Source organism: Lepidochelys kempii, chromosome 2 (assembly GCF_965140285.1).
Source record: "Lepidochelys kempii isolate rLepKem1 chromosome 2, rLepKem1.hap1, whole genome shotgun sequence".
NCBI lineage: Eukaryota > Metazoa > Chordata > Testudines > Cheloniidae > Lepidochelys > Lepidochelys kempii.
This window is the reverse complement of record NC_136381.1, coordinates 140,733,626-140,751,155: the sequence shown is the minus strand read 5'-3', so window position 1 is coordinate 140,751,155 and position 17,530 is coordinate 140,733,626. Positions and strand designations below refer to the sequence as shown.

Sequence of the window (17,530 nt, the reverse complement as noted above, 5' to 3'; positions counted from 1 at the left end):
CTAAGGTTTTAGATATGATAAGATGTTTTAACCTGGAGTTGACTGCCATTTAAGTCAAGGTAGCTGACACATTTATAGAAAGTTGTGTGGATGCTCTCTAGACATGTACTCTGCAACGGATGTGCTGGGAGTGTCCACTTTAGACTTTACATATGTGTTAGCTAACTCCAGTTAAATGGCAAACCAATTAACTCAAAATAATGTCTATTGTTATGACATGGCATGCTGGTATTTTGGGTGTCCCTTGCTGAGGATTGTACAGTCATGTACTCCATCTCAGTGACTTCCCCTCTGAGGAAACTGAACCAAACTAGGCAGCTGCCTGGAGGAGTTTTCTGTGATAACTCCCAACAAAAGTTCAGAGTCTGCTCAGTGAAGCATTCTCTAAGCTGTCATGGAATAAGAGGGAAGGTCCTCTAATGGATTGGTAATTGGTTAAAAGTAAGTAAACAAAGGGTAGGAATAAATGGACAATTTTTAGAATGGATAGAGGTAAATTGTGGTGTCCCCTAGGGGACTGCACTGGGACCAATTAGGGTTACCAGGTGTCCATTTTTTTTTTACCAGAACACCTGGTCGAAAAGGGACCCTGTCAGCTCCTGTCAGCACCACTGACTGGGCCATTAAAAGTCTGGTTGGTGGCGCAGCAGGACTAAGGCAGGCTCCCTGCCTGCCATGGCTCCGTGCGGCTCCCGGAAGCAGTGGCATGTCCCCCTCTGGTTCCTATGCATAGGGGCATCCAGGGGGCTCCGCACGCTGCCCCTGCTGCAAGCTCCGGTTCTGCAGCTCCCATTGACAGGGAACCACAGCCAATGGGAGCTGAGGGGGTGGCACCTATGGACGGGGCAGCATGCAGGGCTGCCTGGCCATGACGTCATGTAGGAGCCAGAGGAGGGACATGCCAGTACTTCTGGTAAGCACTTCTTGGAGCCTGCATCCCTGACCCCTTCCTGTGCCCCAACCTCCTTCCCCAGCCCTGATCCCCCTCTCACTCTCCAAATCCTTTGGTCCCAGCCTAGAGCACCCTCCTACATCCCAAACCCCTCATCCCGAGTCCCATCCCAGAGCCTGCTCCCCCAGACAGAGCCCTCAACCCCCATGCTGCAGCCTCCTGCCCCAGCCCTGGTTCCCCTCCCACCGTTTGAACCCCTCGGTCCCAGCCTGAAGCCTCCTCCTACATCCCAAACCCCTCATCCCCAGTCCCACCCCAGTCCTGCACCCCCCATCCCTCATTCCTGCCCTCATTACAGAGCCCACACGCCCAGCCCAGAACCCATACCTCCTCCCAACCCCCACCTCCCCTGCCTCAACCCAGAGCCCCCTCCCATACTCTGAACCCATTGGCTCCACCCCCCCAGCCCGGAGCCCCCTTCTGCACCCCAAACCCCTCATCCCTGTCCCCACCCTAGAGCCTGCACCCCCAGCCAGAGCCCTCACCCCCCTCCCGCATCCCAACCCACTGCCTCATCCCGAAACCCCATCCCACAACCTGAACTCCTCATTTCTGGCTCCACCCCAGAGCCTGCACCCCCAACCAGAGCCCTCAACCTCACCCCCTCCCACACCCCAACCCCCTGAGCCAGCCCAGTGAAATTGAGTGAGTGAGTGTGTGTGTGGGGGGAGAGTGAGTGACAGAGGGAGGAAGGATGGAGTGAATGGGGGTGAAGCCGGGCTGAGACCTCAGAGGAGGGGCGGGGCAGGGAGCAGGGCAAGTGTGTTCGGTTTTGTGCATGTAGAAAGTTGGAAACCCTAGAACAACTCCTATTGAACATATTCATAAATTATCTGGAAAAAGGGGTAAAAAGTGAGCAAAATTTGCAGATGATACAAAACTACTCAAGATAGTTAAGTCCAAAGCAGACTGTGAAAAGCTAACAAAAGGATTTCACAAAGCGAGGTGACTGGCCAACAAAATGGCAGATGAAATTCAATGTTGATGAATGCAACGTAATGCATATTGGAAAACATAATCCCAGCTATACATATAAAATAACGGGGTCTAAATTAGCTATTATCACTCAACAAAAAATCTGGGAGTCATTGGGGATAGTTCTCTGAAAATATCCACTCAATGTGCCATGGCAGTTCATAAAGCGAACAGAATGTTGGGAATCATTAAGAAAGGGATAGATAGTAAGACAGAAAATATCATATTGCCTCTATAAATCCATGCTATGCCCACACTTTGAATACTGCGTGCAGATGTGGTCGCCCTATCTCAAAAAAAAATATATTGCAATTGGAAAAGGTTCGGAAAAGGGCAAAAAAAAATATTAAGGCTATGGAACAGCTTCCATATGAGGAGAGATTACTAAGACTGGGATTTTTCAGCTTGGAAAATAGACAACTAAGGGGGGATATGAGTGGTGTGGAGAAAGTAAATAAGGAAGTGTTATTTAATCCTTCTCATAGCACAAGAACTAGGGAACACCAAATGAAATTAATAGGCAGCAGGTTTAAAACAAGCAAAGGGAAGTATTTTTTCACACAGTGCATAGTCAACCTGTGGAACTCCTTGCCAGACGATGTTGTGAAAGCCACGATTATAACAGGATTCAAAAAAGAACTAGATAAATCCATGGAGGATAGGTCCATCAATGGCCATTATCCAGGATGGGCAGAAATGGTGTCCCTAGTGTCTGTTTGTCAGAAGCTGGGAATGGGCAACAGGGGATGGATCACTTGATAATTACCTGTTCATTCCCTCTGGGGCTCCTGACATTGGCCACTGTCGGAAGTCAGGATACTGGGCTAACTGGACTTTTGGTCTGACCCAGTCTGGCCCCTCTTATGTTCTTATTACTTCAACAGCTCCCAACAGCATGTTTTGTGGCTGACAACAAAAAAACCATGAGCCCCACCCCAACGTGTTTACAAACTAATTGTATCTCAACACGCTCAATAGGCAGGAAGAACAGGAGCAACACCAGCAACATATTGCAGTTGTGCATGGATTAGTGGTGATGTCAGCCAACCATAACTGCCACAGATGGATGATGTTGCTCAGGCATCAAGTGAGGTGGGTACGTAGGGGTATAGTACCTCTTTCAGTGTGCTGTGTTCTCCAGAGAAGTACTATAAAAACAAATAAATAAAAGCAAAGTTTCTAATTATTATGGTTGCAAATAATGTTTGAAAAATGTGCACCAAATGTAACTAATACAGAGATCTGTCTGAATTTGCAGAGATCTTGAAACAACAAATTTGATAGGTGAAGTACTCTTTTCATTTCAATGGAGTATAAACTTAGATGCCAGGGATGTAACTTTAGACGTGAAACATTGTTAACTCTTTCATTGTTCATGGAAGCATGTACAAAAGTAATATTGTGAAAATCTACTCAATCGACTCTGAATGACTCTCACTTTGAATCATGAGGTGGTAGCACTTGGGAGATACCACCACTATCTTTTCCCCCAATCATGAGGGAACTAACCTCAAGGAACTCAACGGTACATCTGAGCTCCAGGGAGGGGATGTCAGGCTTAAGTACCCAGCAGAGTTCAGGAAGCATGCACACTCATATTTTGACAATCTGCACAATCACATTTGAGAACAGTGGCTCATTCTAGTGTTTCCAGCGGGCACAGTTTATTTTCTAGCAGAAAGGGAAATGGAGGGACTCCCATTGACTTCAAAGAGCTCTCCATCATGCCTGTAATTTTGCTACAGTTGATTATTCTAGAAAATTATTCTGACTAACCAATTTTGTTAACTGAAGAGTTTAAAAAAAATCCACTGATGCTCAGTTATTTTCATGACATAGACTGTGGTTGGTTAAAGATAGACTACATAGTACAGGAAATTTTTCTGAACCTGATTAAATCAAACTATTAAAATGTACAAAATAATGTATAAAGTAACCAAAGTCTTTAAAGTGTTATCTTTGTAAGACAAATGAGAGTGTACTGCTCTTATTCCTTCCCAATATTGAAATCATAATACCAACGTGTTTAGATACATTTTTATCACATATGTGCAACATGGTAATCAGAGGAGTTATTTAAGAAACAAATCATATCAATGGTCATATCTCTCCATGGAAGAATCCATTTCCATTGGGTCATCCAGATGAATCTTAGATTGGAGACTCCATAATTGGAAATCAGTAAAATTGCTTAACAACATGGAGTTTTTCATGTGCTGTTGTGAAACAAACTCCTCTAATGAAACTCCATGAAGGTTTTAAAGGCTAAAGGTTTAAAATATGATTAAAGGTTTAAAATGTATACTATATAAATGGCAACATGGGGTTCAACTTTAATTTCCTTTAAGTGCCATCAGATCAGTTTGCTCAGTTCACAAGTTAAAAAAGATGGCTTTTCCAACTGCCACCAAGACTCACTGTCTCCTCTTTCATGGGTATGCTTATACTAGAAATGCTACAGCAGCACAGCTGCAGCTGCACTGCTGTAGCTCTGTAGTGTAAACACTACAGCTACAGAGGGCATTTTATGTCACTGTATTACATCCACATCTCCAAGAGTCAGTAGCTAGATTGATGGAAGAACTTTTCTATCAACATAGCAGTGTCTACACCAGAATTTAGGTCGGCTTAATCACATCACATGAGCAATGTAATTAAACTGACAATTCTACAGTGTAGATTAGACCAGGGATCAGCAATCTTTGGCACACGGCCAGGGTGGGAAGGGCGAATCGCGGCCACTGAGAGCTGCAGGCAACTATGCAAATGTAAACAAACTGTCTCGCAGCCTGCCAGCAGATTACCCTAATGGGCCGTATGCGACCCGTGGGCTGCAGGTTGCCCACCACTGTCCTATTTAGTCATTCAGTCCACCCACTTTTCCAAAGCTGGATTGTTACCTATATTGTACAGATATTACTGTCTCTTTGTTTTCAATCAGCCTGTCTGACAAGCAACTCTTAGTAAGTGACAATCTCTCAAACATTTTACGTGTTAATATTTTGGACGTATAGACTGACTTTTGTATGAAGTACACCATTCTCTGTACAAGGTAATTTTTCTTTTCATTCCATTGAATAATTAAAATTGTAGCATTGTGTAGTTAAAGTATATATAATTATTCATATTGCATCCATTGGAAAAATTGAACAATTTGGCACAAATGAAATTCACCCGCCCCCACCCCCCCATGATGCCCACAAGTGAATAGGTTAAATATGCTTTCACCATGGGTATACAACTCAAGGACCAACAGCTGTCAGGAAAGAGTAAATTCCAGAGCCATAGCCCTCCATGAACACCCTGACACCTGTTCATGAAGTACAATGCTGAAGACAGATTCCAGTAGAATGCAATTGCTCTGATTGGGCATAAAGAGATAGGCAATTTTATTGGACAGTCAGTTCCCAGGCCATTCAGTACTAGACTGGATCAATATTTTTAAAATTCCAACATTCAAAACAAAACAGCAGAAAAAAATTTCTTCCTTATTTTTTAACCATCTAGAGAGCTGGTTAAAATTCTTCTCATTTCAAAATTTGGAATTACTGACATTTTGAAAAACGGAAAAATAGCAAAATATTTCACTTTTAAAAAACCAGCTCTATTTAGGAATTTTGGATTTTATAGAGCAGCACCTAGGTTTAAAACAAAAAAACAATTTAAACTTGAGTGTAGTTTTTAGCAGTGGAGAACAATCATGTGAAAAACATGAAAAAGCACTGCCACCCATTCAGTCTTTAATAGGAAGTATCTTTTGAAAACAATCAAAAGAAGAGATGTTGGAAAGAATGCTGTATGTGTACCATTAAATGCAAAAACCTGATGATATTGCATTTATAATATAAGGCCAAATCATTCCATAAGGAGGCTTTTATTTTATAGAGGTGTGGCAGAACACACTATTTTATTAGAGTTGGATGGAGAAACTCAATGGAACCAAATTCCATCAGACTGTGCAATTCTGTCAAAATAACTTTGCAAAATGGGTAAATTTTGCACCACTTTTGTTCTGGACGAAAACATTAGAACACTTTTTCTGGATACAGGAATAAAACTTTTCAATTTTTCATTTTACAATTTGAAATGACTAAAATACAAAACAAAAACATTCACAAGTCCATGCACACACAAAAATCAAAATCAAAATGAAAAAAAATTGATTTTGCTGAAACAAAACATTTGGAAGGGATTTTTGCTTCACAAACAATTTTGAAATTATTAGTTTTCTTTCCAATTCGAAACAAACCAAATTTTTAAATTTTGAAATCCTTTGTGAAAAAGGAACTCCCATCATTCACACAGCTTCAGTTCTTATCCAGCCCCCGTCACTGAAGTAACTGAGATTTCACTCAGTTTCCTTCAGTTAGCTCTGTCAGGGAGGTCACATGTGCTCCACCTCACTCATGGAACTGAAAAGAGGTTCAGCCCCATGAAGTAGCAGATCACTTAAGATCTGCATGAATGTCAGAGGAGATGCTGGAGGCCAGGGTCATGCGCAAGGAGTCAGTGTCTCTCCATGCAGCCACAAGCACAGAAGTGTGGCTGCATAGACACCTCTGGGTAGCCATCACCCAGTAATTCCCCCACATAGGCCCAGTCTACACAAGATTTATTTTGCATAAATTTCTAGTGAAGCTCCACCAGCAATGGCAAGATCTCTAGGATAAGTAAGCTGCTACGGGAGTTCTAACCACCATGTGGTAGCAGCAGCGGGAAATAGGGACTTACAATTGAGGTCAATCTACAAAAAATGTTGATAAGGGGAAAATCCTATTCCTTTTAGCCCTCCCTTACACCAAAAATGAATAGCCTGAGTTAGTGCAGGGCCAGGGAGGATCTTGCACTGATAGGCAGAATCCTTCCTCTCCTACAGTTCACCAGGAGGTTGCAGTAATGTCTGCAGCACTTATGTTCTTCCTCCATGATGCAGGGCCAGGGGAGGACAGGACACTGGCCAACTGATCCACACAGTTACAAATCCAGTGGTTTATTTCTGGTTCTCCACCTTAACTCCCCTTCCCCATTCCTCACACTTTCCTGAGTGCAGTGAACTCCCATGGAGCTCAGTTCAGTGGCTTGTAGGTGGGACACATCTCTGTTCATGGTCCTAACATCCAACTCTTTCACATCCACACCACTTGGCACAAGTGAACTAAATGAACTGAAGTGTGGGGGATCCTGCTCACAGTGCCATCAGGTAGCCACAGGCTGGTATGTATCAGAACCTAACCCTGCTCCCTTTGAAGTAGATCGCAGAACTCCCATTGACTTCTGTGGTGCAAGCCTACGTCCTTAGTGAAGTTAGAGGAAATTATAGTATTATAATTCTGTAACATAGCATTTAACAGTTAAACCACACATACTTTTTAAACCTGCAGTTCATCACAGCCTAATTCGAAAGACTTAGCTTGCTCTGCTGTTGCAACCAATTAACAGACCTCCATGAACGAATACAATCTTAGGTAAATAAGGGTGAATGAGGTGGTATACTACCGAGAAAAATATAGCGAGAATAATTAAAGTAATATATCTGTAGCGTTTTTTGTTACATATTTTTCCATAGTCTATTGGATAGTCCTTTCCTCAGAAATAACTTGTGAGGGAGGATTTGTTTTATGTCAGGATAAATCCTCTTTTTATGAGGTTAATTATTAGTTTTGAGTGAAACTGGAGATATGAGTTCTCAGCCTGGGCCGTGTCTATATTTGCTTTTGGACTGTGTCCATTATCACTGTGCAGATCTAGCAGCCTTCCTGATGCAATCACTGTGGAAATGACTACGGAAGACAGTCAGTGTCAACAGCCCTTCAGGCTGCTATCGCTCTGTGAATTGCTAGGAGAGAGTGACAGTCACAGCCCTGTGTGTTGCTATCACGCTCAGTAAATTGCTAGGAGAAAGTGACAGAAACAGTGACAACAGTCATCTGTGGCAAGATCATTGTGGAAATTACTAGTGGATAGAGTGAACTCTAGAGCTTGTTAATGTGCATTGCTTTCCTATGTTACACTGCATTCATGTTTTCGGCAATGAGGACATGAACATGTCGGGTTTTCATTTAATGAGTATTTATTGTAGTTCTCTTGTGTTCTATCCAGGTTTTTAAACCATGCCTCTCACCATGATGATGGAAGAGTTTCTTTAGTGATATATTGATTACTGCACAGTTACTGACCGAGAACGAAAAGGTATGATGTGAAGATAGGTGTAGCATACAATGACGATAGCCCTTTAAAACTTGTGAACTTTACCTAAGACAAATAGTTTTTTTTCCTATTAGCCGTATCTGTGGAACCAGGTATTACTTAATAAAGATGTCATCATCCGTGTGATGGGTTGGATCCCTTGGGAAGCCACCTCATGTGCTGAGATACCACTGAGTCTACCTGTTCTGCCAGCATGGGCCCCCTTTAACCTGTCTTGCTGAGCCAGGGTCTTAAAACCTCCTCAACACACACACACACACACACACACACAGGGCCACACCCAGCTGCAGATCAGCGCATTTATTCTGGCAGCCTTCATGTGCTTACCGCCTGGCTGTGCAGTGGCAACCTTTACAAATCCTGTGTGATAAATGGCAACTGCCTGAGGTGCCTCTGTGCTTCGGGTAGCAGCATTTCCATGAGTTACCTGATGCCTGTTCCTACTCAGCACAGGGCATTTATTCCTCAGGTGCTCAGTGAAATCACAATGATAGCACCTTCTGGGTTCTTCTGCTTTCACAGGAGATTTGGGATGAGGACTGGAGCAGTGAACCGGGGGAGGTGAGAGTGTCCAGCCTCCTATCCACCCTCCTTCTTCCCAGGGGTAAAATGGGGACTTTGCTTCCCACCAAACTTTAACCCCTCTGCCTGTGATTTACTCCTAGAAGGTGCTTGGGATTGCTCGAATTTATCAGCATAAGCAGCAAGTGCATTGACCTTTTTATCTCATAGACACTGTTTTACATCATCACCAGACATATTCAGGAACTGTTCCTGAGCAACCAAATGACACATTTCTTCAAAGCTTGCAATACCTTTTCCCCTCACCCACTTACCCAGTAAATCTCTCATTTTGTTCACATAAACTATAGTACTTAATCCAGCCCCTCTCTTAAGGCTTCTAAATTTTACTCTATAAATTTCAGATGTAATCTGAAACTGTTTCAAAACCAAATCCTTAAATTTATGATAATTGGAAGCATCATTCATGGACACCTTATTGAACATGTCCAGAACTCTCCCTGGCAATTTTGCAACCAAAGTGGTCATCTTTTGATCATCAGAAATCGCATGGAGCATACACAGTCTCTCAAAGGTGATGAAATATTCAGCAATATCACCAGACCCATTGTAATCTGGACACAACCGCTCCCACTTCTGGATTTTTAGAGAGGTGGAGCCCCGTGGTGGGGGGTTCTATCTCTTCCACTCCAATATGGCCAGTTCATGCTTCTGATGTTCCCTATCCCTGTCAGTCTCAAGTTGCCTCAGTTCCATGACTTGCTTCTGGGCCTCAATTTCTTAGTCTTTCAACTCCAAGGTTCTCTCGTGGGCTGCTTTCTGCTCATCAACTTACATTTGTTTTGGGGAAGGGGCTGGAATGGGGGCAAGGAAGGGGTGGGAAGAGGCGGGGCAGGGCCTCAGGGAAGGGGTGGAGTGGGGGCGGGGCCAGGAGCAGTCCTCATGTGGCCCTTGGGGTCATTTGAGTTTGAGACCCCTGGCCAACAGATCAGTTTGGTCAGCATTTATTGTATTTCTCATCCCCTCACTAAAGGTTCTTACTTTGGGCATGTCTTTGGGGTTTTGGCAAGGAAAGGGTGTAAGGAGACCTTGTATGTTACTGGCCCACCCCCTGTGGAGTTGCATTTCCTCTCCAGGGTTAAGACCATGTGAAGAATCCACCCCCTCTCCTGAGTTTCCTTTGTGTTTTCACCCCCATCACTCAGTGTCTGATGCTCAGCTATGGGGAGGTTTTTATCTGCCTGGGAAGTGGCTGTCTCTGCCCTTTCATCAGGAGGATCATTAGCATGTTCACAGACACCAAAATGCTTGGGGGAGACACAAATCTCCACGCCTTAAAGAGACAGAGTTAGTTTTCACAAGTACAGCAAGAAAAACATTTTGCGAAAGTGGGGCCTGGAGTGGGGTACTCTTGGTCACCCCTCTCTCTGTTTCCAAGAGGTCAGCTGTATGGCTGCTCCCCTCAGGGAGGTCAGATACGTAGCTTCCCCTTAAAACCTGAGCCACAGGTGAGGTGCCTGGGATTACAGATGCAAATCCAGCAAAGTTCTCCTGGGCAAACACTTCCCACATTCCTTCTTAACCTTTCTCTGGGCCCCCTGCCAGGGCACACATCCCTGTGCTCCCTGGAGGGCAATCTGTCCCCTGTCCAGCTATCGGCTCACAGTTACCAGCCATGACAGACCTTTCATTGGCAAGCCCTGTACCCTCCTCTGTCTTTGAATTGGACTGGCATCCAGATACAGAGCCCACTGCATAAGGAATTATGGATAACTATATTATGCATTACAGTCTGTGATCAAATATAGGGAGAAGCAAGTCTCTCCCAGACAGGAGGGAATGTCACAACTATCTATGTTTCTTCAATGAGTGTAAGCAAGGTGTGCCAAAGCCGATAAAGTCCAATGTGCATTCAGATCAGCAGCGGATAGGAAGACCACAGGAAGGAAAGAACAGCATGAGGTCATCCTTCCTCTTGAAAGAAGATCATTTAACTTTGAGAGAGAGAAGCAGAGACAAAAAGCCATTTTGGCATCCATCACTACACTGGCAAAAGAGGAAAGAATTCTTTCAAGCTGAGAAAGATAGGCGTGTGACTGGTCCCCTCCAGGGTGCCACCTGGAACTGGGGTACAGCTGAGCCCTCTGTTTTACCAGTCTGGGCTCTCTCTCACACTGTGAAGTTGTGACAAGCCGCAAAGCTCTCTAAGCTTGTGCTCACACCAACATCCACGGATAGGGGCCACACCCAGCTGTGTTCATGAATGCTCTGCCAGCCAGTGCATGAACCAACAATAGAAAGGCTCCCACCAAAATACCCTCAACTCCCCAGCCTTGGACCCCAGAGTTGTACCATCCTGCCCTGGTCAAAACTTGACCAGTATGAATTTATTGCCCACTCCACCGATCCCTCATTGTAAAAAGGAAAATGCACTAGCCCTTGTTAGCTGAACTGAGATTTTTTTTCCCCAATACTCCACTCACGGGTTAAGATAAAACATAAAACAGGTTTATTAACTACAGAAAGATAGATTTTAAGTAATTATAAGTGATAGCAAACAGATGAAAGTAGATTACTATAAGAAATAAAACAAAACCGCAATCTGAGCCTAATGTACTAGTTAGGATTTGAATCTAGCAGTGTCTCACCCAGTTAGATAGTACAAGCAACTTAGCTTTTGCACACATAGGCACGCTTCCTTCTTTCCTGCCTGAGACTGGCACTTCCCTCCTAGTTCAGGTGTTTTAGGTGTTGTGTTGTAGGGAGAATGAGGTCCCCCGTCATGATGTCACTTCTCCCTTTTATATCTTCTTTCAAGTTGCTGGAAAGCTCTTTTGCTGTGACCTGAGTCAAACAGTCCCCACTGTGAAGTGCTATCTCTGAGAGGTTTCTATTGTACACAGTTCCTGGGGCAATCCTTGTGCTTGTGTGTATTTCCTCAATAAGCCATTAACATGATTTGGCCTTTTTATTGTTGTACCTGAAAGGCTGCTTGTGGGTGTTCTGAACCTCACAACATGTTTCAGTAACACATACATAGCCAAACTTCATAACTTCATATAAAATGATAACACATACAATCCAACAAGATATTAATGTCTAGCAGATCAAGACTTTCAGAATGATACCTCACAAGGCATACATTTTACAAAACATATCATAATTATATGACAGTGATGAATATAGGGGTGCCAGGGTGTCACAGAGTCCATCAACCAAAGAGGGGATGAAGTTTCTGGGAACTAAACAAAGGTGAGAAGCCTTCTTAGGCAAAAGTCTTTCACTTAGCAAGACAAGGAAAGACAGCATATTGTAGCCCTGTGGAAGGTCCTGACTGAGGGAAAGACAGCCATAGGGGAAGAAGAATGACTGGTGAGACAGGTCATCTCAAACAAAGCCTGTATCTTGCTAGTTTAAGTTTTAGACTTTTAGATGTGTGTTTTCACTTTTATTTGCTTGTAACAATTTCTAACTTAATTCCTTTTACTTGGCATCACTTAACATGTCCTATTGGTAATAAATTTGTTTTATTTTTACTATAAAACAATTCAGTCTTCTGTTTGCATGGAAGGGTATATTTATCACTATTAAGTTAATAAACTATAATATCCTTTTGTGTCTCTAAAGGCACAACGAATCTTATTATTTCTCTAAGTGTTCCCGGTGAAGGCTGGATATTTCATGGCACATGGTTTTGGGGAAATTCAGGACTAGGAGTGTATTGAGATCACCTTGCTATTTGTAACCAAGGCAGGTGGAAGTCAGAGCGGGGGTACAGATAGGCTGCTGGACCAGATCTGTATAGCACACAGACACCCAGGTGTGACCTGCATGCTTGTAGGCTGGCTTTGAGCACCCCAGGCTGGGAGGTAGAGCAGCAAAGCATTATGAGGCACTCAGAGTGACAGGGCAAGTGGTAACACAACCCTTCACTGGTGTGGACCACACCTCAAAGTGTAACAGTCAGAATTATTGGGGAATTACTTCTAAAATAACTTGAATTTAAGACAACTTCAAATCTCCCAAGCACTTAGTCCTTTGAGACATAGTGCATATGTAAATTTTAAAGTTAGATAACCATAGGAAAATCATAATCATGGCAAAAAGCATTCTTAATGATAGTCAAGGTTGAAAACCAAATATTCAGGCAATTTTAAGTGCAAGTGCCTCACCAGCCTTAACTTTGCACACTCACTCAAGAACAGTATCTTACTCTCCTTCAACATCTGGGTCACATTCACGTCCCCGTTGCAAAACCTCCCTTGTGTTCTTTGTCCTCTCACTCAATATATGCATATGAGCTCCAGAGATGGACTAAATACTGTTACCAATGCCAATCACTTATGGGCCGAAGCCTGCTTGCCTCCCAAATGCCTGCAAAAAACCTGTTTATTCTCCCAACCATCATTGTGATTATGGCCAAGAAAACTAGGAGAGAGGCATTTATCAGGAAAAATAATGGACAGTAAGGAGTACATATGCCTTCACAAAATGTTAAAAGAGTGAAATCTTGGTCCCACTGAAATCAACTGACTTTTGTCTTTGCTTTCAGTGGGAGATTTAATTTATGTTTGGTATGGTGATGAGGTCTGTAGCATTCAAGAGCCTGTCCCAACTCTCTCTGAAATCAATAGCAAAACTTCCATTGGTTTTAATGGTGCAGAATCTATCTCTAAGAGAAGAGTTGTTGGGGACAAAGTTATGGTTGTGGTGAGCACCCTAGCTGAGAATTCCCTGACTTTTTCCATGTTTAAATTCTTAACACTACCTGTGTATTAACATAATTGGCTTTCATTGTTTCCTGTGTATTTTTCTGCTTGTTTTTTGTTGTTATTTTTAACAGTTTAACAAAATAAATAAAATAGAAAACATTGGACTTTGGTAAGTAGCTTTTTAGTAGTATTAAGGCTCCAATATTGCAGCACCTGAAGAAGATAAAAATTTGGTAAGCATTTTAAATGTATATACATTTTTATTAAACAGGACTTTTTCTATATAAAAGACAAAATATTTTCTGGAGGAAGAGAGAAACCCTGCAGAGTCTGGAAATGCACATTGAAAGCATAATCCAAACTATACATATCATAGAATATCAGGATTGGAAGGTACCTTAGGAGGTCATCTAGTCCAACCCCCTACTCAAATCAGGACCAATCCCCAATTTTTGCCCCAGATCCCTAAATGGCCCCCTCAAGGATTGAACTTGCAACCCTGGGTTTAACAGACCAATGCTCAAACCACTGAGCTATCCCTCCCCCACCTTAGACTAGGCAATCACATCACATAGCTGTATTTTTTCTGTAGGCTCACATACTCTTGAAAAGAAAAATACAACTTCCACCCTAATGACAGGCCAGCCAATATTTAAGCAATCATGGGTGCTGGAACTAGGGGTACGGCACCTCCCACCCTTTCCATCATACACAGTGTTTATAGTTTAGTTCAATTGTTCTCATCACCCCCGCTACATAAATTGTTCCAGCACCCCTGTAAGCAATGCTTTCTGACCCTCTGTGGGCTATACCATGTTTTCCAATGCTATTTCGTAAGAGGAGAGGAGAGGAGACAGATTTGGGAGGTGCTTATATGGATTAACAGTTTAGAACAAGAGTTTATGAGAGCTTATGTGGAGAAGAGTTTGGGACTGGTAAGGGGTAAGGGTCAGTCACAAGTTTGCAGTGGGTGTGAATGAAGACTTGAGAACTAGAGGATGTGCTCAACTCCTTGCAGGGGCCCAGATTCTTTTCATATCACCTGAGGAGTAGCTTTTCCAGAAGCAGAGTTCTGGTTCATGTTTGAGAGTGGAGGAGAAGATGGTTACCTCATCATCTCCCTCATTTTTCAACCCTCACATCCTGATCTCTATTCTTGCTTCCAGCATATGCAAAGTGTTTAGAGCACCACCATGATGACAGTCCGTTTAGTTAAAATCACATTGGAAATCCACGCATGTATGCTGCATGTTTTTTCCGGCTGGCAGCATTTCCTGGAGGTGAGGATGAGGGTCACCTATGTGAAGGGGGTGGGATGGGCTGCTGTCACCAGTGACTCTCTCCTCTAACAATTTTCACATTCATAGCAATACACAGGACTACTGTCACTTGCCTAACAATTTTTAGTCATAGCAACACAAAGGGCTATAATTGTGGCGGTCTCTCCTTGAAATGTCCCCCAGTTAGAGAGTCAGGATGGCTGTATAGTGCTAACACTTAGATTTTAAAAATCTATCTTCATTTAAATAAGTGTACCTTCTTCTATGCTTTAAATAGTCTTCTATTTAAAGCATAGAAGAAAAGGCTGATTTCTCAAACTTCTCAAACAGAATCTGGAAACCTCTATCAGACTTAATTGAAATAGCCAAATAATGCATTTTCAAGGTCCCCCCCCCAATAATGCCTCTTTTGTGTGCACCCTTAAGTGCCAAGACCAAGACCAGAAAGGTAGCAAGAAAGAATTTCTATCTATCTGAAATAGAGACATTCCAAAGTCATGAAGATGAAGGGAAGATGAGTGCAGACCTATGAAGGCAATATATTCAGAGAATTCCACTAACTAGTATTCTCATTCTATCAAGTCCCAGAGTAGAAGTATCATAGGGACAAGAAGGAGGTTGAGGAATAAGCTTATAGTAGCTTCTGTATTCATAATGGAAAGTTCACTAAAGGAAGCTTTAGAAGCTGCAAATTTTGGAATGAACTCTGAACCCTTCCATTATAGGGTTTGAGCTTGAGCTTCCTTATAGCAGGTTTCACAGCATTCACTATCCATTTAGATAACCATTATTAGGGTTTAAAGAAAGAAGAGTTAACTGTATCCTCTACTGAGTATTGTGTGTATCCCCTAGGCAGCACCTTCATTTGCAAATGTTTTCTGAAAACACCACACACACACACGCGCGCGCGATGACCTGGCACAGCCCTAGGTGCAATATGAGGACTTTCACTACAGGTTCCCTTGTCTCTTGGTGACTGGTGGTCCATTTTCCTCATCAAAACCAAAAGGACTTTAGAACACTCCCCACCCCCCGCCCTCCCCCCTCTCCTCCCACAGTACTTCAAAAGACCAACAAAGCACTTCTTATAGCTGTATGGCACTGTAATTGTAGATTCCTGTAAAATGGATGCAATCAGCGAGCTGCAATTATTACAATCAGCGTGCAGATTAGCAAATTGGTTTTAGAAGCAAGTAGCATTGCACAACATTCCTATAGTACTTTGTTACTAGCTACAGACCACAAGTAATGGTGCATTAGGCACCTGGTATTTATCTTCAATTTCTATAATATTTTCCCAGAGAAATATATTTTCTTTGGCCACTAGTCTTTCAAAACAATCATGTTTTTTGTCACAATGGTAGCACTATGCTAAATGTCCATAGTTGTTGTTGTCACTTACATATTTTTGAAAAGTAGTCATTTACAAAATTAATAATGTATTAAAAATTAATTGTATTAACATTAATCATAAGTAATTACTTCAGTATGCATTTTCCTGTCTTCTGCTGCAGTGCCACTGATATTCAAGGTTAGTTAAACATTAGTTAATCAACACTGACAACATAATCACATTTGCTTCTGTTAAAATTGTCTTGCTATTCAAACTGATGTCATTCTGGGTGCTTTCTAATAAGCTAGAATGGAGCTATTTTACAGAGAGGTACACTTGGATGGTTCATTGGGGTGGCAGCAAATATGTTAACACATCAGTAATCTGCAGCCAACAATGCTAGCTGTGTAGATACTGTCATTTACTGTGTTTGTATAATCTAAAATACATTTTGAGAGTTTTAATTCACTGAGCAGATTTTTACTTAGGTTAGTTATCTGTTGTAAACATCTGGTCACAATACATGTGCCCAAAATTACTTTGTTATTGCTAACACGTTTTTAAAAGGCATTTCAATTCAAAAGGAACAGATTTAACACAAGGGAAATCATATTTGTTTTTCCTTCTTGAAAATATTTCCAGTTACTCTGAAAATCCTCATTCTGACGTTTTAGGCCTCTTATTACATTCATACTCTTTGCCAATGGTTTGTTAATTGCAAATTATTTCTGTAGTGGACATCAGAATACTTGTAAGATTATTTGTGTTGCATGCATATATAATTGGCTATTAACAATAGTTTATCACAAGGAACACAGTTATCAATACAATATAAAAATAAGTATGACACTGGGTAGTGGTGCAGTAAAAAAATAAAAAAAAAACCACAAAGAAGAGAGTTAACTAATCTAAACTCCATATTCCCCAAATGAGAAGTGCATAAATTCCATTCCCCTGTGTTTACCCTCTACTACACTACTGATGTTGGTGTAGGAGAAAGCAGTCATTTGAGACATATCCTTCACAATGTATTCAAGGATGTGCCAAAGTTAAAAGGAATACCTTTTACTAAAGTGCATGGTAGTAGTGTAATAATCCCACTATTTTGTTATAAGGATATCTGACACAAACCCCAGAGCCCAGCTGTGAAAACATACAATGTACTCTGTCATAAAGTTAAGTATCAAAAATTGCTTACATAGACACCTAATAATCCAATATGTGCCAAAATAAACTTCTTGTTTTTAATTAGTAATTTTCACCCTGTACTATTGTGTCACTAACCACATACTCAGGGACAAATCCCGACTAACTCCTGTATATCAATACATAGAAAAAGAGACACTCAAGTGAGAAAATTATTTCACTTTGTGCTGGCTTACCTAAAACCACAAAGCTCTCATTCCACAGGCTTCCGGGACCAAAATTCTGTGATATAGGGCCATGGTCACCTGCCTTATTTGCTTCACAGATTACTACTGATAATGTGTTTTCACATATGTTTGTGTGTAACTCAATGATCCTGCTGGGGCTTGTGGGTGATACTGTA

The 17,530-nt window shown here is 42.1% G+C and overlaps 1 protein-coding gene across 2 annotated transcripts in view; it reads right to left on the bottom strand.

The window, feature by feature from the left end:
- The window catches only part of CTNND2 (catenin delta 2), a 1,186,471-nt gene that overhangs the window by 1,097,104 nt on the left and 71,837 nt on the right, over positions 1–17,530 (bottom strand). The gene's annotated exons all lie outside the window — the stretch shown is intronic.